The sequence below is a fragment of the Mustela nivalis genome (genome assembly GCF_964662115.1).
Source record: "Mustela nivalis genome assembly, chromosome: 10".
NCBI classification, from domain to species: Eukaryota; Metazoa; Chordata; class Mammalia; order Carnivora; family Mustelidae; genus Mustela; species Mustela nivalis.
In genome coordinates this window covers 66,307,909-66,332,472 of record NC_139029.1, presented here as the reverse complement: position 1 = coordinate 66,332,472, position 24,564 = coordinate 66,307,909, and the positions used below count along the sequence as shown (strand labels likewise).

At 34.8% G+C, this 24,564-nt stretch overlaps 2 protein-coding genes across 4 annotated transcripts in view; one reads left to right on the top strand and one right to left on the bottom strand.

Annotated features, from left to right (window-relative positions):
- The window catches only part of ADGRL2 (adhesion G protein-coupled receptor L2), a 606,730-nt gene that overhangs the window by 201,933 nt on the left and 380,233 nt on the right, over positions 1 to 24,564 (bottom strand). For all 3 annotated transcript variants that reach the window (XM_082687753.1, XM_082687770.1, XM_082687749.1), the window contains one exon: positions 22,853 to 22,894. The gene's annotated coding sequence lies outside the window, so the exon portion shown is untranslated. The remainder of the gene's footprint in view (positions 1 to 22,852; positions 22,895 to 24,564) is intronic.
- LOC309843229 (uncharacterized protein) overlaps positions 1 to 24,564 on the top strand; it is a gene marked incomplete at its 5' end in the record, with an annotated part of 70,997 nt that overhangs the window by 14,699 nt on the left and 31,734 nt on the right. The window lies entirely within an intron of this gene.

The window sequence follows — 24,564 nt, the reverse complement described above, 5'->3', positions numbered from 1 at the left end:
GCTCCACACTCAGTAGGGAGTCTGCTTAAAAGACTCTCTCTGCCCCTCCCCTCCTCAAATAAATAAGTAAATCTTAAAAAAAAATTATTATAACAATTATATATGGCAATTGTTGAGACAGACACTATTTAAAAAGAAACAAAAAACCCTCAAATTTCCCATGCAAAATAGAAACTGATATTGACATATATGATTGGATCCTTTTCATATTAGAAATTTTCAATTTTTTTCACTAAGCAAAGCTCTTCTATAATGACAAAAGTAAATTTGTTTCTAGTAATCATAGTATTTAATTTCAAAAATTTTGTCTTTTCTCCCTTTTCACTTTTCCTGCCAAATTGTAAGACAAAAGGTATATTCCATTCATAAAATTGGATAATTAATTTGATCAATTAACTTAATCTGTGTCATACTAAAGAGTATGAAACATTTTTATTATTGTTTTTGACTCTTAACAGAACACATACATTAAGGAGTAGAATTTCTTTTCTTAATGCTTAATAAGCATCCCATGAGACTATACCTAGCTTAAATCATTTATACTCACTTCTTAAAATTCTATGTTTTGGTACAGTCAAGAATTTGGTAAATACCATTTGAAATCACTTAGCTCTGCCAAAGTTTTTGAAACACCACCATTGAAGCATTTGACATATACTTTAAAAAAAAAAAACCCCACAGACAGACCTACTTTTTTTTTTATTAAAATATTTTATTTATTTATTTGACAGAGATCACAGGTAGGCAGAGAGGCAGGCAGAGAGAGGAAGGGAAGCAGGCTCCCTGTTGAGCAGAGAGCCCGATGCAGGACTCGATCCCAGGACCCTGGGATCATGACCTGAGCCAAAGGCAGATGCTTTAACCCACTGAGCCACCCAGGTGACCCCAGACCTACTTTTTTAAGATATGTTGAAGATGAAACTTTTCTTCTACCTTATCTTGAAAAAGATCTGTAAAGGGCTTCATAAAGTATAAATTTACTTAATTTGATGAATGTTAATTTTAAGATATTTGAAAAAAATTGTTTAAAAAAGGAACACAAGCTAAAAGCTTTGAATTTGGACCAGACCACCAGTAGTTTCAGCTCTACCATGTTCAGGCTTCCATAACTTGCTCAAGTTATGGAGGCTTGTCTTTATTTTACTTTAATTTTTTTTTAGATTTTTTAAAAATTTATTTGTTTGTCAGAATGAGAGAGCATAAGCAGGCAGAGTGCCAGGCAGAGGGAGAAGCAGTCTCCCCACTGAGCAAGGAGCCCAATGCGGGACTCCATTCCAGGACCCTGGGATCATGACCTAGCTGAAGGCAATCACTTAAACAACGGAGCCACCCAGGTGTCCCAGGAGGCTCATCTTTAAATTAACTCTTTCTTTCTTTCCTTGTTTCTAAAATGGAGATCACAATTGTGTGTATTTTATAGTGTTGTCATGAGGGTTATATAAATTAATACAAGTAGTCTTTAGCACATAGTAAGTCAGTTCTCAAATATTTACTACTATTTTGGTACATTAATAGCATAAAACAGTTGATCGCTCTTCAAAATGTGTTGCTTCATAAATGCCTAAAACTGTATGAGCTAGGGGTGCCTGGGTGGCTTAGTGGTTTAAAGCCTCTGCCTTTGGCTCAGGTCATGATCCCAGGGTGTGGAATGGAGCCCCGCATCCATCGGGGCTCTCTGCTCAGCAGGGAGCCTGCTTCCCCTTCTCTCTCTGCCTCCTCTCTGCCTACTTGTGATCTCTGTCTGTCAAATAAATAAAATCATTAAAAAAAGAAAAAAAAACTGCACGAGCTAGTGTGAAACAATTTTGAACATTCCTATATATTCTCACATATTGGGCTGTATTATAGCAGATTTTAGAAGTACTTTTTAAACATAGAGCCTTAAGTTGACTAAATGAAAATTTTTTGTCACACGAACTGGTAGTTTTGATTGCTTTACGCTCACAATTTGAAGAAACCACTCACTCTTAGTTATGTTCACAGCTTATGATTTTCATTCTTTTTTATTCAAAAGTGCTTCATTTGGGGGCACTTATTTGGCTCAGTCAGTTGAGTGACTGACTCTTGATTTCAGCTCAGGTCATGATCTTGGGGTCATGAGATTGAGCCCTGAATCTTCATCCAGCTCTGCGCTAGTTGTGGAACCTGCTTAACCGAATTCTCTCCCTCTTTCTCTGCCCCTCCCCTCTGCTTATGCATGTGCACTCTTTTTTTTCTTTCTCCATAAAAATAAAGCTTATTTTTTTTCATAAATCCATAACATTAGAAGAATATCTGGTTACGCTTATTATATTCCAAAATAGCTAAACACAATTGATGACAATTCTCTGTGAAGCACTCTAATTTTTATTTATTAATTTATAATCCTTCATATTCCAAAAAGAATTTAAGCCTGGTGGTGGGTATTAAGGGGGGCACATATTGTTTGGAGCACTGGGTGTGGTGCATAAACAGTGAATCTTGGAACACTGAAAAAATGAAATAAAATTTAAAAAATTTAAGGATATTTAAAAATAAATAGAAATACAAGTAATAAGAGCAACTAAGAATGACAAGGCAAAGACAAAGTAAAGATTGGAAAGTAAAAAGCAGGAAAATAAGTACAGGCAAGGTATGCTTATATGCACACCAGCTTTATATTTTTGCCTTTAGTCTAAGAGCTACACAAAGAGAAGGGCTGTTACAAGTTTCCCAATGCCCAGCAAATGCATGACCTGATGGTGAGACCCGCAAGGACCCTGACTAACTAGTGATACTCATCAATTACTTATTCTTCCATCCTGTCTCTACTTCTGGTCCATCCCTCCTTACTGTGTTCTCCACTACTGAAGTTTATAGTCCAATTTTGCCTTTGCTTACAAAGGTGTCCTTCCTTCTTTCCTCTGTTGTTCCAATAACAACAGAAACTCCCCAAACCCCAAAGCGGGTTTGTTTGTTTGTTTGTTTGTTTTAAGCCAAATTACTTAAGGAATCCTATACATACTTCGTTGGTTCATTCTGGCAGGTTCTTTTCTTGTAAGAGAGCATTTCTCCATTGATTTAGGTCTTCTTTAATTTCTCTCTCAGAGATATTTTGCAGTTTTCAGTGCACAGGTCTTGCACATATTTTGTTAAATTGATCCCTTAGTATTTCGTATCTTTTAATGCTCCTATAAGTATTTTTTTACATTTTCAATTTCAATCACTTTTTGCTGGTTAATACAAGTAAAATTAATGCTTTTATTGAGATATAATTCACATAGAATAAAATTCACCCTTTTAAAGAATATAGTTTAGTGGTTTTAGTATGTTGAGAAGCCTGTGCAATCACCACCACAATCTGATTTTATAATATCTTCAGCACCCCAAAAAGAAGCCCCATACCCATTAGCAGTCACTCTGCATATCCCCTCCTACAGCCCCTGGCAACCACTAATCTATTTCTATATCTGTGGATTTACCTATAGAATTAATTTTTATGTATTGACCTTATATCATGAGACCTTGCTATACTCATTATTTCTAGAGCTTTTAAATAGATTCCTCCCAATTTCCTACATATATGTTCATGTTGTCTGAGAAACTGAATATACAAATAAGTAATAGACAGACCAAACATGACAGTAGAACTCTGACCCACAACCTCTATAGCAATCAACCCAGAATGATCAAACTACATCAGCTACTGCCAGCCCTGCTGTTTTTTTTATCCTGATTCTAACTCAAGACAACCAGAAAAAGACAAATGTATTTCCCAAACCATCACAGGAGATTCTCACTTCAAGTTAACCCACCTCTATCTTCCCCATGCCAACAGCCTCCAATCAGTGCTTACTTGAAGCCTTCTCCTTTTTTCATTATAAAGCATCCCCACTCCCCAGCCTGACCTCCAGTGTGCCAAATGCAAGTCTTAGTGACTATCTGCTATAGCAAACTCTGAATAAATAGTCATTCTGGAAGATTCATAATAGAAAGGAAGGCACCAAAATCTCTGGAAGGACTTTGGGGAGGTGGTTTTGGTGGAGTGTTCCCCATTTCCACTGGCAACACCTGGGAAACATTGCCTTAAAAACTGTAGAATCTAAGTAAATTTAAGAAATTAACCCTTCCTAATAGGGAAATTATAAACTCCGAGGAGAGAGACAATGGTCCCACTGGGTATAACTTAAGATATAGTAATAGTTAACAGCTGGGTTCTAACTGAGGGAATAGTTTACAATTAATATTTTTAAAAGTGTATCCATTTTAAAGTGTATCCATTTTACTGTAGAGCACAGAATGAATTTTGATATTATTGGTGTGAAGAGAAATGATCTCCATTAATATCCCATTGCCATAAAATAATAAACTTGACTTGTCTGGTTATCTGAGGCTATGTCTTCTTGGAGTTGCTTTTTTGCTTTCACTGGAGTTTGTTCAAAAGGAAGTTGTGAAGCAGGGTAGGAGATTAACATTAATCAAACACCATCTCTGTGTGTCAGATAGCATGAGGACATTTTAACGTTATTTTGTTTTAAGGCTGGCATTCATCTGGCAAGCACGAGCAAGGCTTGCTGGTAGTTTATGACCAGCATCTGTTCCGATCTATTAGTGCCCAAGCTCAACCATTTACACATTGCTAAATATCTTAGTGTTACCCTTACTTTATTTAATCTTCAAGATAAACCTCCAGGGAGACAGGAACACAGGAAGCTCCAGGCGGAGATACTATTCAGGGGCCCCTGACCCTGGCTTTGCTTGCTCCTCCCCATCCTGCCCAGAGGAGGTTTTTTCCCTTGTTCTGGTTTGGCTCTAGAACTGGGAGAATGTGTATCAGTAAGCATTTTCTTACATGGAAGTACCTACGGTATAAATCCTTCTAGAATAGAAAGTTTGAGTTAAAAAAACTGTTTTTCAACCCTGGCAGTAGTGTCTCTGGCAGCTGTGTGGCCCATAGGGAACCAGAGGAAGAGAAAAGCAAAGCCAAGGTATACTGTGTCCGCATCCATCTGCTTCTGATACAGACGGCCACCTGCATCCAAGCGGAATCCACTTTGGTATTCTTGGCTAAATATTGGGAAATGGCAGGTGTGTATGTAATATCTTTCGGTCCATCTATAACCAACCTGAAGTGCTGTAAATTCTAGGATACGTGAGGAAATTGTGACAAAGAAAGGTTACTTTGTCTGAGGTGCTAACAGTAAAATAAGTATTAGATGTGTCTCTGAGACTCTAGAGCATACACATCTTGTTTCAACTTCTCTTAGCTGAAAAACATTTTTCTCTAAAAACAATCTTACATAGCAACCAATCTGTAAATAAACAATTAATGTATGCTCTGATTAAAGCAAAATGAAGCCCAAGAGTTCACACTCAGCTACGCCTTCTCTACTTTGAGCAGTGCCCAAAGTACCTCCGTGAAACTTAATATAGTGCTCTTAAGAGTCAGGTTGGAAAAACAATGACTTCCAAAATACTGCTGCCCTCAGACCCACTCTTGTTCACCTTGGTAAATAATTTACTCAACAAACATACTGTGTAGCTATTGAGTGCCAGACTCTTAGAATATGAAGATAAATAAATACTGTCTGCCATCAAGAAGCTCATAAACTGAGGGAAGAGAAATATACAGGAAAAATAAATTAACAAACAAACAAATAAAAACAACCACCAATATTGAGACTTTCAATATCAGTTCTCACAACTTCAAGAGATAGGAATGTTTAGGGGGTTCCTGGGTGGCTCAGTGGGTTAAAGCCTCTGCCTTCATCTCAGGTCATGATCCCAGGGTCCTGGGATCGAGCCCCACATGGAGCCCCACATCAGGCTCTCTGCTCCGCAGGGAGCCTGCTTCCTCCTCTCTCTCTCTGCTTGCCTCTCTGCCTATTTGTGATCTCTGTCTGTCAAATAAATAAATAAAATCTTCAAAAAAAAAAAAAAAGAGATAGGAATGTTTAGCTCTTTAACAGATGAGAAAACTAAAATCAGAGAAGTTAAGAGGATGTTGTATTGCCCTGCATCCCCTGAGTGGCAGAAAAGGATTATCATCCTGGTCCCAGGGGTGCCAAAACCCAGATTCTCTTCTGTAGGATGCAACCTGCAATTTGTTGTAAATCTTTAACAAAGTAAGCACATTTCACTACAGATTTAAATTTAAAATGCAAATCTCAAACAAGAAGGGGGGGAAAAGCCCACAGAAAGCAACAGATTAAATCATTATCATAATAATACCGCTTTACACTGTTACTGTTACTGTCATTACACACCTATTAGCTCCTTCCCTTTCAACAACAACTCTGTGAGGTAGGAACGGGCAGGCAGTATTTGGCTTTTACTGAGGGGAAGTAAGTCTCTGGGCCATTCATGGAAAGCAACCTGTGGGGGGAAATTTACTGGCCTAAGGGAATAACACCTTATCTTGCAACCACTCTCTCTAACTAGTTGTGAGACTGTGGACAAGCCAACTAACCATGTGAGGTGACTGTTTGCCCCTCAGTGAAAGCAGAGTCCAGATCTTTCATCCTTCAGTTAAGGGACTTTCAGTTCTGACATCAGCAAGATACTATATGGCTTGGTCAAGAATAGAATCTACCTTCTATTCCAAAGCCTTCTATGATTTCGTGCTGCTTGTTAATATTAAGCTGTAGGGAAACTTCCTGGTTTCCTAGGTGTACAATTTGGTCATGTTCAATTTAATTTCTAATCTATTTTTAATTATAATTAGACCAAACTAATTGCAAAAATAGGTGAGAATGGTCCTGACTGGTTAGAAGTTGTGAATACACGTGAAAAGTCAAGAACCTGTTGGTGGGGGAACACTGGAGAAAAATTTAGATGAATATAAATAAGACACAAAGAAGTGATAGCACTATGTGACTGCACCACAGACTTCCTGTAAAGAAGGATGTTTTTCTAGTGCTGACCACAAAATTATCAGGGCAGTAAGATATCTTAGCGTTAGGGATGTCTATCTCAAAGTATCTGCAGAAACTTTCATTCCTCAGAAAGCAAAACACCGACAATTTCTTAACTAACCTTGCTGATAATTTCATTTCCCAGACGGCAAAGTAGGCAGTAAGAAGAACTCCTACTCTAAACCCAATTCTGACAGAAACCAGTAGGTAAGACGGAAATGATGGGAACCTTGGGGAAAAGCAACCATGCACTCTCAAGAGTTAGATTTTAGCAGTGTTCTGCCTATGCAAACACAAATGATTCGAATGAGCAAGAAAATGGGGAGGAAACCAAAGAAACCGGTGTGCAGCACAGACACCAACTGACACGCTCTGAATTTAAAACAGCATGTGCAAAAGATGGTAAAAAGGGGCACAGAATCAAGCACAAATATGGGAAGGTAGCACATAGACCTATAAAAATAACATCAGCAACACTGCACAAAAAGAGCTGGGGCTTGTGAAAGATGCCAAGGAGAACAAAAATTATTTCCTTAGCACGAAATGAAGAAGAAGAGCAATACAGGAATAAGCTCCCCCTCCTTTTTTTTTTTTTTTTTTACATTGAAGATGTAACATTTATTCATGAAAAAGAAAGGAAAGCATCTTTACTCCTCTTGTTTCTTCCCTATAAATTCATTGGTATCTCGGTTCACATGTCATCTCTTCAGAGTGGACCCTGACCATCCTTTATAAAATAATTCTGACATCCTCTGATTCTTAAACTTTTCATTCTTCCAATCATTGACTGCCATTATTTCAAATACTTTGGTGTTTTTCTTCTCCTGTACTAGAATGTAAGCTCTCTGAGTGCAAGAAGTTTGGATTTGCTCAGTACAGTATCTTGAGCACCTTGTATGTACCCAGTACAACTCGATAAATATTTGTTTAATGAATAAAGTCAAGGCCATTAGCCATTGGCCAAAAATTGAAAGACAAAACAGCTAAAGTGATTTTAATGTAAATAAAATTTATTGGTGACTCAGAAGGTGTCATACACTATGTATTGATTTGCATTTTTTCTTTTAAAAAAAAATTATTTATTTATTTGACAGAGATCACAAGTAGACAGAGAGGCAGGCAGAGAGAGGAGGAAACAGGCTCCCTGCGGAGCAGAGAGCTTGATCTGGGGCTCTATCCCAGGACCCTGGGATCACGACCTGAGCCAAAGGCAGAGGCTTTAACCCACTGAGCCACCCAGGAGCCCCGATTTGCATTTTGTCATTTAATCATCCTAGCTATAAAGCATGCATCATTATCAGATTGAATAATTTGTCCCAAATGATACAACTAGAGAGATGTAGAGCTAGGATTTGAGCCAAGAGTTAAGCCCATTGTTTGAGCCCTTCACTTATGTGCTATACTAGGAGAACCTGACTGGTCTAGGTGCCAATATGTTTCTGGACCCCTCTGAATTATTACCGGAGACCTTCTAAGTGAGATTATGGAGTACTTAGCTGGTTACCTTTGAGAACAGAATGAAGAGAAAAAGAGAAGAATATTTTATGTTTAAAAAAAAATGGCAACATCTGGAAACTTCGAATCCATGAAACTAATGTTGCTTGGAAGAGAATAGCCTCGGTTATACTTATGAAAGACCGTTACAAATCACAATCACAAATGAATTTTGTGAGCATTTTTTAAGTGGCTATTAGGAGAAAGTATAAATTCAACAAGAATAAGCAATTCAGCTCAATCTTACATATTCTTTTCTATAAAATTGATAAACCAGTATATTAGGGCAATAGAAATAGACATCTGGATTCTAGCAAGTCATTTAATAAGGTTTTCTTTATATCCTTGTGGACCAGATACAGAAATATAGGTTAGGAATAGTACTATTATATGTTTTCATAACTGGCTGAATGATTGCACCCAATGGTAATTTTAAGGAATCTGTGTCAGCCTGGAGGAAGGTTTTTCAAGTGGTATACCACAAGTCTTGGCCTTGGCTTTGTCTGATGTAAACATATTTATCAATGACTGAGATAAAGCTGTAAGAAGGCATACTTGTCAAAAATTGGTTATATGAGATAGGAAGAGTGAGTAGTATATACATTAGATTAAAAGATCAAGCTCTAAAAGTTCTTAACAACTAAAAAAATCAGCAAAATCTAACAATATATAACTTGGTTGGAATAATTGTGACGTCCTGCCTTGGGACAAAACACCAACTGCCTAAATTCAATTTTGAAGGATATGAGATTTACTAACTGTATTAAGAGGGAAAAAAAAAGAAGAGCTTTACTTGGCATGGTATAAGATGGTTACAGAAGAAGTACAAGGAAGAAGGTGGAGGAAGAGAAGGAGGAGAGAAAGAAAAAGATGAAGAAGAAATAACTTCAACTGCATTAATAAATTTAGGAGTGAACAGAGTAATGGAGGACATAATCTGATTATATTTCAAGCTCTTCAGATTACCAAAATCAGATCTCAGAGCAACATTTTACGGAAGATATGAATGGAAAGGTTATAAAACTTCCGGTATTTAGCAGCCTTCATGGTTAAGGGGACTTAAAACTATCTCACATGAGAAAAGCTTAAAAGAATTGAGGAACTTTTAGTCTGAAAGTTATTAAATTTGATGGCTTTATTAGAATAGTATAAATATAAACATAATAATTCTAATCATTATTCAGCATTTACTATTTGCTAAATACTGTGTTAAAATACTGTGTTAATTAATGCTAGTCACAATCTCAAGAAGTAGGTTCTAGTTATAGATTAGAAAATGGAGATTGAGAGAGATTAAGTAACAAGTCTGAGGTTATAAAAGCTAACAAGATAGTGCTTGACCTTGAATCTAGGTCTTTCCCCAGTGCCTGTCCATGTATCTTCTATGGTAGATTTCTTCCACTAGATGGGAACTCAATTATGTATTGTATGTGTGTGTTTACATATGTGGTGATAAAATTATGTTAAATGAGAGAGAATCCAAACTATTCACAGTAAAAAGCATGGAAATGAGACACCGATATTTTTAAATGTGGGTGTCTTGGGTAATGGGGATATGACTACTTCCTTCTTTTATCCACTTCTTTTAATTTCCAAATTTTCATGATTAAGCCTATCCGAATTTCATGAAAGTCTCACCAATATTTTTTGAATTAAAGGCATTATTATTTGAAAGTGAGATTAGCTTAATTCTGAATGTCCCAAGATGCTGAATTAAGATGCTGCAAGGTAAAATGAGGCATGATTCAGTTTAAAAACAGAACCACTTACAGTCAGAATTTTTCAGAGATGCAGTATCCTGATTGTAGAAATAGTGATCTTTCTGTTTCTGGAGATGCTAACCCAAGTCTAGAAACAGTACAGTTTTATTGTTCTATGTGGTTAAGATTATAATTTGAAGGATCAACCATGTTAGATATATGAGCCAGGAAAAAGTAAGCCAAGGACTAGGTAGTTGTTAATATGTCACTTCATACCAAGGCCTTTCAGTCTGCTTAAGAAACCTTATTTTTATAGGTACTTGTAATAAAATATTTGTGTAATGAATACATGAATGTATACATTTAGAACAGGGAAAGTAGACCATGGATAATATTTAGTTTTTGTACCAGACTTTTTACAAAGTGTGCACAGATAGCAAAGACTGTACTGAAAGAGGGCATGCTCATTTGTTTATTCAAGTTCTAAAGTACTCCTGGCTGTTGACATCTGAGTACAGAATAAGTGGTCCCTCCAGGAAGTATCATTTGGGCATGACCTCTACTCATACACACTCTCCTTCCCTGCCTCTGTTTCAGGCTCCTATAAGGATACTATTTTTATTTTATTTTTTTTTCAAACCAGGACTTCCATTAACTAAACTGAAAGTTCCACAAAATCAAGAATCAATATCTATTCTGATATTTCTATATTATATAATGCTTGATATCATAGACACAAAACACATAAATTAATGGCTTGGCAGATATATTCAGCAAGTGTTTCTTTTGTTATCTAATTATGGTGGGGGGAAAAGTGCTTTTGATTTCAAGTGTAGATAATGTAGTTTACTTTTAAGTATTGCCATTATTTGTTATCTTTCTTTTTAAGAGTCATGTTTCCTATCTATGGGTAGATACAAAGACCCACTGCTTCAGCCTTGAAACTTTTTTTTAATCAATTTTTTTAAAGACTTTATTTATTTATCTGACAGAGAGATAGAGAGAGAACACATGTAGGCAGAGCAGGAGGCAGAGAGAGAGGGAGAAGCAGGCTATCTGCTGAGCAGGGAGCCCAATGTGGGATCATGACCTGAGCCGAAGGCAGCTGCCCAACTCACTGAGCCACCCAGACACCCCAAAAGTATTTTTTTTAAGGTAAGAAGAGTAATATGATTTTTCTTCTCAGAGCATAAAGCCGTCAATTTTTGCCAAATGATAAGTACATAAATCGAGTTTATAATACAGAAGACAACATTAGAGTTTGAGATCTTACTTCCTTTTCGAAGGTGAACTCTAAACCTGCATTCACGTGTGGTCCCACCACACAATTTGTGTCACTATGAATAGGGCCAGGCCACAGAATAACTAACTGCAAGAGAAGTAATTGTTTCTGCCAGTCCTTTTACATAGTTGGAGGCAGTGGTGAAGGGTTTTACAGTGAACAAACTAGATAGGCTTCATATATTTTTACTATTCTACATATTAAAGTATCTTTATGACTTTTTTGTAGCTTCTCAGGAGGCAGACATATTGTAACCTACAATAGGTATAGACCTTTAACAAGAAAATTTCTGAAATTGCATTGTTAATGTAAAAGAATCACCAGTTTACTTCAAAAAGGTGTAATATTATTCAAGAAACACTGTGATCACTGGAAGGCATAGTAAGAAATATATTTTCAAAAGACTGAGGTCAGAAGTTTGGAGGAAGCTGTCATATGATCATTAATAAAAAGATGGGCAAATAAACTTAATAGATTCTGTTATTCATAAGATCAACTTAGGAAAATATTTAAAATACCATTTTCTAGACCACATGCCCATAGATTTTGAATCAGTAGAAATTGTCTGGGGCCTGAAAATCTATAATTAAAAGAATGCCACCCAAAATTCTGATGCACAGCCAGGTTCAGGAACCATGGGCTTTACCCTAGGGATAAGAAGAGACCGCAGAGCAGAACTTGTTCTCACTAAGTGGGTTTGCCAGCATGACTATGAATGTTTAAATTAGAGTGATGAGAAGCTGGTGGCTGCTGGAATATTTCAAGTAAGAAAAACAAAGCCTAAACTAAGGCAATAACTGTGGGAACAGAGAGTAGAGCAGACATTTCTGCAACACATTTTATGAGTAGATTTGATAGACAGGCTTATTTCTTCTGAGAACTTTCCCTGGCTTGTAGATGGCAGTCCTCTCCCTGGGTCTTCACATGGTCTTCCTTTGTGTGTGTCTGTGTCTTAATCTCTTCTTATAGGGACACCATCATATTGGATTAGGGCTCATCCATATGACCTCATTTAATCTTAATAACCTCTTCAAAGATTGTCTCTGTAAATACAGCCATATTCTGAGGTACTGGAATTTTTGGATTTTTTTGAAGTAATCACTATTCCCAACATGGGGCTTGAACTCATGACCACAAGATCAAGAGTCACATGTTCCACTGACAGAGTCAGCCAGACATCTCTAGAGTCTTGGATTTTAATACATGAATGGGGGGGGGGGCACAATTCAGCTCATAACACCCAATGAGGAAAGGAATTAAAAATGGACCAACCAGGTCTTTAATATAGTGTCATATGCTCAATAGATATTACATTCTTCTTTAAATTTCAGCCCTTCCTCTTCAGGCCATGTAAAAATCTCTAATTGTCAAAATAATAGGGATCCTAAACCTTATTATAAAGAATAATCTTAGGTAATCCTTTTAACTTTGACCTGACTGAAGAATAAATCAGAAGGAAGAAATACATTCTGGTCAAGGCAGGACTTCAAAAGAACTTACCCAGCACTCTTTCCAAGTCCCTTCCCTTGCGGTGGAAAAGGTATTAAAAGTATTATTCATCCATTGCCTTCTATGACTATCAGCATGCAGTGAAACCATCTCAGAATTTAATTTTCTTTATATAAGTGTAGTTATCAGGACCATTTTCGTTGCAAGTTATAGAAATAACTCAAACAAGCTTGAGCAAAGCAATTTACTGGTTCATGGATCCCTAGAAAGTTTAATAACTGGAATTAAGTCTCAAAATCAGCCTTCCTTGGGATCCATAAACCAATGTGTTCTCCCTTTGCCTACAAATCGGCTCCATGATTCCAGTTTAAAAAATTAAAAGGACAGATCATGATTGGCTCAGCTTTGGCCAGTGGGCACAGTAAGACCAATCAGGAGTTCAAGGTCAAGTGAGAATACAATTCTTTTGTAGAAAATTTCAAAACACAAATGTAAAAACATTTGAAAATCCTTGAGATTTTAGGTGAAAATAACATGCTATGCAAATAAAGCATATTCTAAGAATTTAGAATATCCCTATTTTAAGTATTTAACTAAATGGAATCTGTCTAAAAAAAAAAAAAAAAAGCTTGAAAACTAGATTTTTTCCAATAGCCACCAATATATGTTTTGGTATTTTTATCCTAATAAAGTATTTACCATCTTATTGGTTTGTTTAAGCTGAACAGAAAAGTACCTATTCTTATTTCTATTCATTTTTTGTTTTCCAGAATTCTTATAGCTTGGTAAATAAATGTGATCAAATTCCATTTCAGTATAACCAGGCTTAGCTTGGTTATACCAAGTTAAACTTGGCTATATTACTAATTTATGACATTATAGAAAGGAAAGTTTATGTGTTATTCATGAGGAAATTAAATGCTAGAAAAATATTTTTGAATTTAGTTTTGTGTGCAACAATGAATGAGAATAAAAAAGAAAAGAATGAAAATGGTAATTCCAATATTTGAAGTCTTTGTGGGTCTGATTCTGCTTTTTATCTTTTTCACCTGATTCTTGATCATTTGTTCCCCACCTCACCCTCCTTTTTTTAAAATAGTGTGTATGTGATTTCTGTCTGTGGGCTTATACTAATGGAATTTTATCTGTTAAAATTCTTGGAGTAATGGCATAAAGGTGAGCTCTCTAGAATGGATTTTCTTTTGATTTTACCAAGCCCAAAAGGCACAAGTAGGGACCAGCTTAAATTCTTATCTTGAATATTTAGACCACTGAGATTATGTGAATTTTTGCTAGAAACAAAGTAAAGCTGGTTTATGATTATGACTTTTCAGAGGGGAATTTTTTTTCTTTTTAGTTATACATTTAAGACTTACAGTTTTTCTTGCAGTCCTCTATGGGATGGATTTATTTGTAGACCAAGTTAATGATGAGGATATATCCATTTTGGATCCTAACGCTAAGCCTTGGGCTTTGTCACTTTTCCTAGTACCAGCAAGAACATGAAAAGTAAAATTCTTGCTCACCTCATTCAGTAAATGTCCTTAAGGTAAGAAGTACTTCAGTGTTAAACAACCATTTGTGAGAAAAATTGTGTTGTCCTCTAAATTACTGTAGAAAAACCCGATAAATTTCATACCCATCAAAGATTAAAAAAAAAAAAAAAGGAAAATTTCTTAACTTGATAGAAGATATCTGCAAAACCCATACAATTTAATGGTGAAATTTTCATAACATTTTCTTTTTCAAAATTCAGGAAAAAACAAAGTTCCATACTATCACTATCTCTGTGTAATACTGGGCTAGAAGTTGACTTGGTGGAATACACAAAAACAAAATGTTATAAGAACTAGAAGAAGTAAATCTGAAATTACTCACAGAAGAATTCATTGTTTTCATGGGAAATATAAAAGAAAATACAGATAAATTATGAGAATTAATAAGAAAGTTAAGATACTTGACTTGCTGGATAAAATAAAAATACAAAAAATTGTGTTTCCATATATCAGAAGCAAACATTAGAAACTATCACTTTTTTTTTAAGATTTTATTTATTTATTTGAGAGAGAGATGGTGAGAGAGAGCATGAGCAAGGAGAAGGTCAGAGGGAGAAGCAGACTCCCCATGGAGCTGGGAGCCCAATACGGGACTTGATCCCGGGACTCCGGGATCATGACCTGAGCCAAAGGCAGTCGTCCAACCAACTGAGCCACCCAGGCATCCCAGAAACTATCACTTTAAAAAGAAATCACTGGGGCACCTGGATGGCTCAGTCAGTTAAGCGTTTGCTTTTGGCTCAGGTTGTGATCCGGGGGTCCTAGGGTCCTGGGCTCCTGGGATTGACCCCCACTTGGGGCTCCCTGCCCAGTGGGGAGTCTGCTTCTCCTTCTGCCTCTCCCTACCACTCCTGCTCTCTCGCTCAAAATAAATAAAATCTTTTAAAAAAATCATTAAAAGTAAGTAATTAAAATAAATTATAAAATAACATTTAGAGATATATCTAACAAACTTACGGTAAAAATAAAACCTTTTTGAAACATTATATTATATATATTATATATATGTATAATATATGTATAATCTAAGAGTTGCACAGAAAAGAAAAGGGACTTAGGAGCCAAGATACTCTTGAGGAAGAACAAAGAGAGGAACTTACCAGATTTTTAAGTTAGCAGTATAATATTGGTGAAGAGATAGACAAATGAATAAAACAGAAAGCTAAAAACTAGATCATAAAATATAAGAAAAAGCTGGCTTTGAAGATCGTTATGGAAAATATAAACTCTTCAGTACATGGTGTAAAGACTATAATTTCTATTTAAAAAAATATTTCTACTTCATACTATACACAAAAGTTTCAGAAGGATGAAAGGCTTAAATATAAAAAGTAAAATGTTAAAATACTTAAACGATCAAGGTAAAAATTTCTTATGTAGGAAATGTAAGATACCAGCAAAAAAGAAAACTTTGTTAAATTTAACTACTTTAAGATTCAGAGTTCTGTCTATAAAGGGGAACTTAATAAAGGGAAAAGATAGGGATCACCCAACCACTGCTGGTTTGTTGCTGCTCTTTTTGAATCAGTATTTGGTGAAATATACTCTTTTTTTTTTTTTTTTCAAATATGCTCTTTAAAAAAAGTAGGTGGGGGGAGGCAATCCACAACTAGAAAAAGATATTTATTACACAAATAAAGAACAATGAATTAGTAAAGATATTGCCTATAATTCAATTTTTAAAAAAATATTTAATTTATTTATTTGACAAAGACAAACACAGCAAGAGAGGGAACACAAGGAGGGGCAGAAGGAGAGGGAGATGCAGGCTTCTTGCTGAGCAGGGAGCCTGATGCAAGTCTTGATCTCAGGGCCCTGGGGTCATGACCTGAGCCGAAGGCAGATACCTAACAGCTGAGCCACCCAGGCACCCCTACAATTAATTTTTTTTTTAATATTAAAAGATTTTATTTTTAGTGTAATTTCTACCCAAGGTGGGGCTTGAACTTACAACCCCAAAATCAAGAGTCACATGTGCCACCAACTGAGCCAGCTAGGTGCCCCTACCTACAATTCAATTTTTAAAAATTGATTGATGGCTGCATAGTATTCCATTGTGTATATATACCACATCTTCTTTATCCATTCATCTGTTGATGGACATCACTATTGGGACATTTATCTTTACACTATTGGCAGGAATGTAAAATTGATACATTTAACAAGTTAAGAATTCTCTAATAAATTTAAAATCTTCATACTCAGTGGCTCAGCAATTTCTTTTTCAAGTGTATATTCTAGAGTAGAGTTTCACAACTTCACACTATTGGCATTTTAGTCCAGAAGATTCTTTGTGTGGGACTCTCTTGTGTCTTACAGGGTGTATAAAGCATTCCTGCATTCCTGGCCTTTATCTGCAAGAAACCAGTAGAATCCTGATTGTCAAGTTATGACAACCAAAAATTTCCAGATAGTGCCAGGTATTGCGTGAGGGCAAAATAACTCCAGGTTAAGAATATCTTGCCCTAGGGAAATCTTTGTATATATCCCTTTATACGTGTTCAAAAATGTTCATAGCAGCACTATTAAAGAGTAAAAAGCAAAACCAAAAAACTGGAAGCAACCCAAATATCTATCAGTGTTGAAGCCAAATAAATTATGTCACACAAGGGAATACTATACAACAGTGTGAACTAATGAACTATAGTTACGTGCTGCAAATGTTTGAAACTGGAGAACTTAATGTTGAATGGAAAAGTCACAGACAGATACATATATTTTCACTTACGTATCGTTGTAAATATGTCAACCAAACAATAATATGTTTAAGGGTGCAAACACATGAAATTAAATTACAAGAAAAATAAGGGATACAGAAAATTTAGGATAACTTTTAGTTCTAATTGAAGAAGAAAGTTAAGGAATTGTAGAAAGGCACAAAGAGAGCTTGAAAGGTCACAGGGGACACAGGTATTCATGATATATTTCTTATATATGTAATGGAAAAAATTTTTTGGCTACTAAATATTTAAATTTTTTTAAAAGGAAGCGAGTATTTTTATCTTATAAATTTTGAAAAGTAATGCAATAACACACGAGAAATGTCTCTTTATTTAATAATTTTTATTTGTATGTTTTAACTGATACGGTAATAAATCATTCTTAAGCCAATTTAGGATATTGCTTAGGAATGTTCTGAGGTTAAAACAAAATGGATTAATCACCTATCAAAAAAGACATCCTGTCTTCAAAGAAAATGGTTATCAACAGATAACATATTTAACTGCTCTAAAAGCAGAGCTTTATTATTATTATTATTATTAAACAGAATAATCTAGTGGCAGTAGTCAGTGCATGGAGTGAATTCCCTCTTATAAAAACTCATCAACTGTTTTTTGCTAATTAAGATGAATATTATTCCTGTGAAATGAACCAAAAAGTTATATGAAACCAGAAATCCCAAAAGAGATCTATAATCTACAAGAATAATTGCATGCAATTTTAATTGAAGGAAAAGGAAAGAACTGTTTTTAATCTTTACTTTTTCAATATCTTAAAACTAATCAACCTGTTGGCCAATTAACATTTCTTTACTATTGCTACATCTGACCTAAAAATTGACAGTTGATGTATCAGAAACTGTTGTGGAATTTTAAGAGATAAATGGCAAAGTGACTTGGCTATAGTTAACTCCAATATGAAATTTTTGTCATTAATGAAATAACTAACAAATTTTTATTAATGTTCTCAGAAATAAAATATATTTTATTATTCATTGAAGACTAGATGCTGTGACTATTCACAGAAATATGCATTCAATCTTTGTTCATTAAGTCAGAATTGGGAATGAGAGGAAAGATCTATTTTGTTGAAGTGCAGATTAATTACACTGAGAAATTTGCTTTATTTAAATAGTTGGCATTTATCTCTAATCTACTAGAAAAACTTGTTAATGCTGAAGATTTATTTTATTTTAAAGTTAGTTTGAATAGATACATGTCAAACAAAATATATATTTACATTTCAATTCAGTTTGTGTAATAATTCAGAAAATGAGTGGCTTGCTTAAATTTGTATAGTTACAAATCAGAAGGAGATAATTGGAATGAGGAGCTGTTTTAGTTATCCAATAATTTTTTTTAAGATTTTATTTATTTATTTGACAGACAGAGATCACAAGTAGCAGAGAGGCAGGCAGAGAGTGAGAGGGTGAAGCAGGCTCCCCACTGAGTAGAGAGCCCGATGTGGGGCTTGCTTCCAGGACCCTGGGATCATGATCTGAGCCGAAGGCAGAGGCTTTAACCCACTGAGCCACCCAGGTGCCCTAGTTATCCAATAAGTTGTTATGTTGAACCGATCTAGGTTATGGAGAAAAGTTTATTTTTTTTCCCCTAAAATGTCATGATATGTCAGTTGTACTAAAGATGAGTAGATGTAAAAAGAGAATTATGAATTAAAATTTTGATTGCCCAATACATCAAATTAGCATCTTGACAGAATAAACCTATTCAAAATATACATTTCCAGGGGTGCCTGGGAGGCTCAGTCTTTAAGCATTTGCCTTTGGCTCAGGTCATGATTCCAGGGTCCTGGGATCAAGCCCCCATCGGACTTCCTGCTGGGTGGGAAGACTGCTTCTTCCTCTCCCAGTCCCCCCTGCTAGTGTTCCCTCTCTCACTGTCTCTCTCTCTGTGTCAAATAAAAAAAAACAAAATCTTTTAAAAAAGAGAAATATATATTTCCATATACAGATAGGTATGAATTTGATTTCCCATTCTTTAGAAAAGACTGATGCTAGATTTTTCCTTCACATTATTTACAGTGTTATTTAAAGCACAGTGAGAAATTTCAGGTTAAATTTTTAGGCACTTTTTTTTTTTAAGATTTTATTTATTTGCTAGAGATCACAAATAGACGGAAAGGCAGGCAGAGAGAGAGGGGAAAGCAGGCTCCCCCACACCCAGCAGAGAGCTCGATGTGGGGCTCGATCCCAGGACCCTGAGATCATGACCTGAGCTGAAGGCAGAGGCCTCAACCCACTGAGCCACCCAGGTGCCCCTTTTAGGCACATTTAAAAAGTAGTTCTGTGAGAAGAATATTATGAAAATGCACAATATATAGTCTCTTATTTACACAATATAATTTGTGTTTTTTGGAGGGCTTGATTTTGTTTTTAAGATTTTATTTATCTATTTATTCGACAGAGAGCGAGCACAAGCAGACAGAGCATTAGGCAGAGGAAGAGGGAGAAGCAGGCTTCCTGCCCTAGCAAGGAGCCTGAAGCAGGGCTTGATCCCAGGATTCTGGAATCATGACTGAGCCTAAGGCAGATGCTTAACAAATTTGGATAAAAGGGGCACCTGCCTCTCTGACAACTTGTGATCTCTCTCTCTGTCAAATAAATAAAATTTTTAAAAAAAGTGAATTTCACAAATGAATGAAAATAACCCTTTTAATCATTAAAACCTTTTCATTCTAATGACTCCAAATATCACAATATTATCTTATGCTCTGTATAGTAAGTTTAAAGATACATCATTCTATTGTAAAATTCTAGGGCTAGAAAGGAATTCAGATTTCATAAAAAAAATGTTTCAGTATAACTTTCTGATTTAAGACATCACGAATTTTAAACCCAAAGTACAGGATATATCTTCTCAAAATCATACAGCTAGTCTTTGGTCTCTCAATTCTTAAAGCTGATGAATAGTTATGAAGGGCTCTAACTTTTCAGTTCATTTCTCTTGCCCCTCATGGCTTTTATAGTATCCTTTCCCGTTTGTGAGCTAGACAAGCAGAGAACAAGTTCTGTTTTAATTTTATGTAAACTGAGAGCAAGTGGGATGAAGTGAGAATTCGGGAAGCATTAAAGTAAACAGGATTAAAATACCTGCTAGAGCACTCTTTTTTTTCTTCCCTAAATTTCTTCTGAAATTATTGGCCTATGTCCAGACAAAGTTGCTGGATATTCGAGATACAACAGCAATTTATACTTATATGCTAAGTTTTCACCCTATAATAAGTCACTCTTGAGAAGAAATTTTTAATCTCAGAAATATTCTATTTGTTCTACTATTGAGTTTATGATTAAGAAATTATTTATTAACATCATTTAGGTTAAAAAAAGAACTCTGCTAAAAGTTCCTTATAATTGCCTAGTTGTCTATTATATTTTCTTTTCATCTTGGACCTTAAAATAATTTTGCACATTAAACTTGCAAAGATGACTCTTGGTTGTAGATGAGTAAATTACACAGATTTTAGATCAGTTTTTTATTATTACTGAGTAGTTTGATTTACTGACTTAAAATTTGAGTTATTTTAAAAGTTTCACCTTCATGTTTTAGCTTTTATGTAGCTAGACCTTTTCTCCATTTAAAAAAAAATTATTTTTATTTATCTGTAAAAGATTTTATTTTCAAGTAATCTCTATACCCAACATGGGGCTCACATTTACAACAGTGAGATCCAGAATCAGATACTCTACTGACTGAATCGGCCAGGTGCCCTTAGACCTTTTCTTCTGAAAAAGTTCATAAAATATCACATTCTTTTATACTAAACACCAATGTGAATCTAAAGATTTTTTAAATTACAGTTTTAAAATGTTTATTTTTTACACATGCATTTCCTGAATTCTAGGAGTACTTTTGTATTGTAGTAAAATTAATAAAATTGATAGCTTTAACCTCATTTAAAATACTTCATTGTCTTTTTTTAAAAAAGATTTTATTTATTTATTTGACAGAGAGAGATTACAAGTAGGCAGAGAGGCAAGCAGAGAGAGAGCGAGGAGGAAGCAGGCTCTCTTCAGAGCGGAGAGCCCCATGACGGACTCGATCCCGGGACCTGAGATCATGACCTGAGCTGAAGGCAGAGTCTTAACCCACTGAGCCTCCCAGGTGTCCCAAGATTTTATTTATTTATTTGACAGACAGAGATCACGAGTAGCAGAGAGGCAGGCAGAGAGGGAGGAGAAAACAGGTTCCCTGCTGAGCAGAGAGCCCGATGCAGGTCTCGATCCCAGGACCTGAGCTGAAGGCAGAGGCTTTAACCCACTGAGCCATCCAGGCACCTTTTTTTTTTTTTTTTTTTTAATCCAAGTAATCTTCAATTTCTATTTTGGCTCCTTCTGTGACTAGGTGAAAGGGTCTTTTTGTTTTTGTTTTTTCCTTTTTTAAAATTGTATAAGATCATTTTGATTATGCAATTGGCACACGTGGTATTTCCTCTATTATATATATCCGTATTTCATTAGTAATAAATATACTATTTTAAGTTAACTATTGAAATAATACTTTCATTCTGATTACAAAAATAATACATATATTTTTTAAAGATTTTATTTATTTATTTGAGATAGAGTGAGAGCGAGTGAGCGAGCAAGAGCACAAGTAGGGGGTGTGGAGGGGGGCAAAGAAAGAGGGAGAAACAGGTTCTCCACTGTGCTAGGAGCCCAACACAGGGCTTGATCCCAGGACCCTGAGATCATGACGTGAGCCGAAAGCAGATGCTTAACCAACTGAACCACCCAGGCACCCATAATACATATTTATTATGCGGAATGAAGATGGAGTGAAGACTATTAAACTACCCATATTCTCACTGTTTTGTGCACCTTTTGTGAAACTTTTCTAAGCTTACCACCAGGATGCTCTCAATTTTCTCTCCATTGGATACACATGCACATGTGTACACAACATATAATATATGTATTCTGTGCCTTGATTTTTCACTTAATAGCACTTTTGATGATTGGTTTATTTCAAAGAGATTTTTTTCCTACTGTGGGAAATTCCTACTTTTTATAGGGACTATCCAAGATCACTGGGGGGAAAAAAAACTTCATAGGAGACAGTAATAACTTCCTGAGAAATGTCACTTTACATTGACCTTTCCCATTCAATAAAATTAATTTTTATTGTTATTTGAATTGTAAAGAGGTTATGATTAAGACTAAAACTAAATATTACCTTTTTGCATCATAAAAATGTAAAGGGAAGAAAACTATGTGTTTAAACAAAATCATACAGTAGCTAGCTTGCCTAGGAGAAGTTATGATATATACTCTTAAAAAACAAACACTTTTAAATTCACAGATGCTGCAAAGCCCTGGTCAAACATAAATTACAATCAGTTTTTATGTAACAGTAAAAATTCCAAAGGACTCTTACTCACCCACTCTCAATATGTATCACAGATATGCTTTTTCTCTATGTTCATAGAATATAAACCACATTTATTTCTGTATCTGTGTATATTTTAAAATAAATTACCCCCAGAAAACAAAATGTTGACTCCACTGTGTTCAAATTCCATACAACCAAGAAAACAGAAACCTTATATTCCCTTCAAAGAGCCTGTAGCATATATGGTGAGAAATTTGGAATGCTTATAGAATTTGAATGCAGCATCCATTTATTTCAAGAGTATAAGCTATCTTATAATTATCAGATCATTTAATATATTTAGCAAATGCCACTCCACTTTTATTATAGCAATTCACTTTTTCTTGTTTGTGTTGAGTACTATCCTATATAGAAAGAGTTCTTTACTTACCGTTCTGGGAAAGATGAAATTTATCATTATGCCATAAATACCCTGGAAAGCAAAGAAAATATTGTTATTTATTATACCTCCATCCACAGGGGTTCTAACCACCAAATGTAATGCATCAGCAGCAAAACAAAAATGAAGTAAATCTATTGCAGAAAGCATGAATCAGTGTTCTAAGAATTATTGAACACGTATTGCATGCCTGTGGACAGAGCTACTTTAAGACTAAGCAGTTGTTGTGATAAGTAATTTCAAGGTCAGAAATAAAACATTTTATTTTCCCCAAACAAATATTATAGGATTAAGAAAATATTGCCAATTAACTGTTTATTCTTCTCCCCTTTCGCTCAGTTGAATCTTTCAATGATACAGATGGGACAGCTATGGCTAAAACTCTTGAAGGGGAAACTGAGGGTCATTCTACTTTCTTGAAATCAACATTAATGACTATTTATAAAAAAATCTAAATTAGTTTCCTGTTTGGAATCTTGAACTGGAAATCTAACGTAGGAACTGAGAAACAAAATTAGAGTCCAAACTTCTACTTTTTCATACTAAATAAATGATAATAAAGCATTATTTATATATTTACATTGTTTTCTGTTGATTAAAAATAAGGTTTTAAATCGCATCACATAAAATTAGAGCAAAATCATATTTTAAAAAGCTATTTACTCTTGAATTTATTGTGTTCTTTAAAGATTTTTAATCAACACTTTCACATTTAATAATTAGTTAAAAATAAAAACCTTTCTTAATGTCAATAATTCTAATATAAAGAAACATGTCCAGATGTGAGAAAAAATGCTTTTCTCATATCCTGATAATGTTATTACATATTAGTCATTTTCCATTCCTTTACTTAATTATTTTTTAAATATCATAAACTTAACTTAGAGAAAAACACAATGAGTTCATCTCCCTTAACTTCTCTATCAAAACTAGATGATGGCTAAGGAAATTTTAATAGATAACATACTCAGAAAAGGGTTTTTACTTGAATTTTTGAATAATGATATTTCAGACCCTTCAGGATTATTTTTGAAGAAGTAAATTTGAATAAAAATTTATCATGTGTTAAGTAATCTGAATTATTATTTCCAAAAAAGATAATGTTTCTACAAATGAAAACTAGCTAAAATTTCAAATGGCAAATACATATTTTTAAGTAAACTCTATGCCTAACCTAAGGCTTGAACGTATGACTCTGAGATCAGGAGTTGCATGCTCTAATGACTGAGCCAGCCAGGTGCCCTTAAATGACAAATTTTGGTGTTCACAAAATTTGCTTTTTCCTAGAGAATAAAATTAAGATTTGAAGTTTGTCCTACTTAGATTTTGACATCAAAGATATCTTTTTTAGTCATTTGTATTCTTAAAGAAATATTTGGGTAGAAAATATGGAACTCTGAAATTCTGTAGTGATTCAGGAATTCTGCCAATGAGTGTAGTTTCTTTTAAGAAAACTATTTTTGTACTTAATTGTAAATATTAATAATTTATTTCAAAATTTATATTTATTGATTTTTCTTGAAATATTTTAATGGAAAAACTTCTTTAACTTAGAAATATTTTACTAATGTCGTGCTTATTCCCAAATAATTATCAATACAATATTTGATATTATAATTCATATTTATAATTTCTAAACTGCTAAAAAAAAAAAGTAAAGTATTTTTAAGCACCAGCTCCTGAAGAGGGCAGCACGTTCTAGA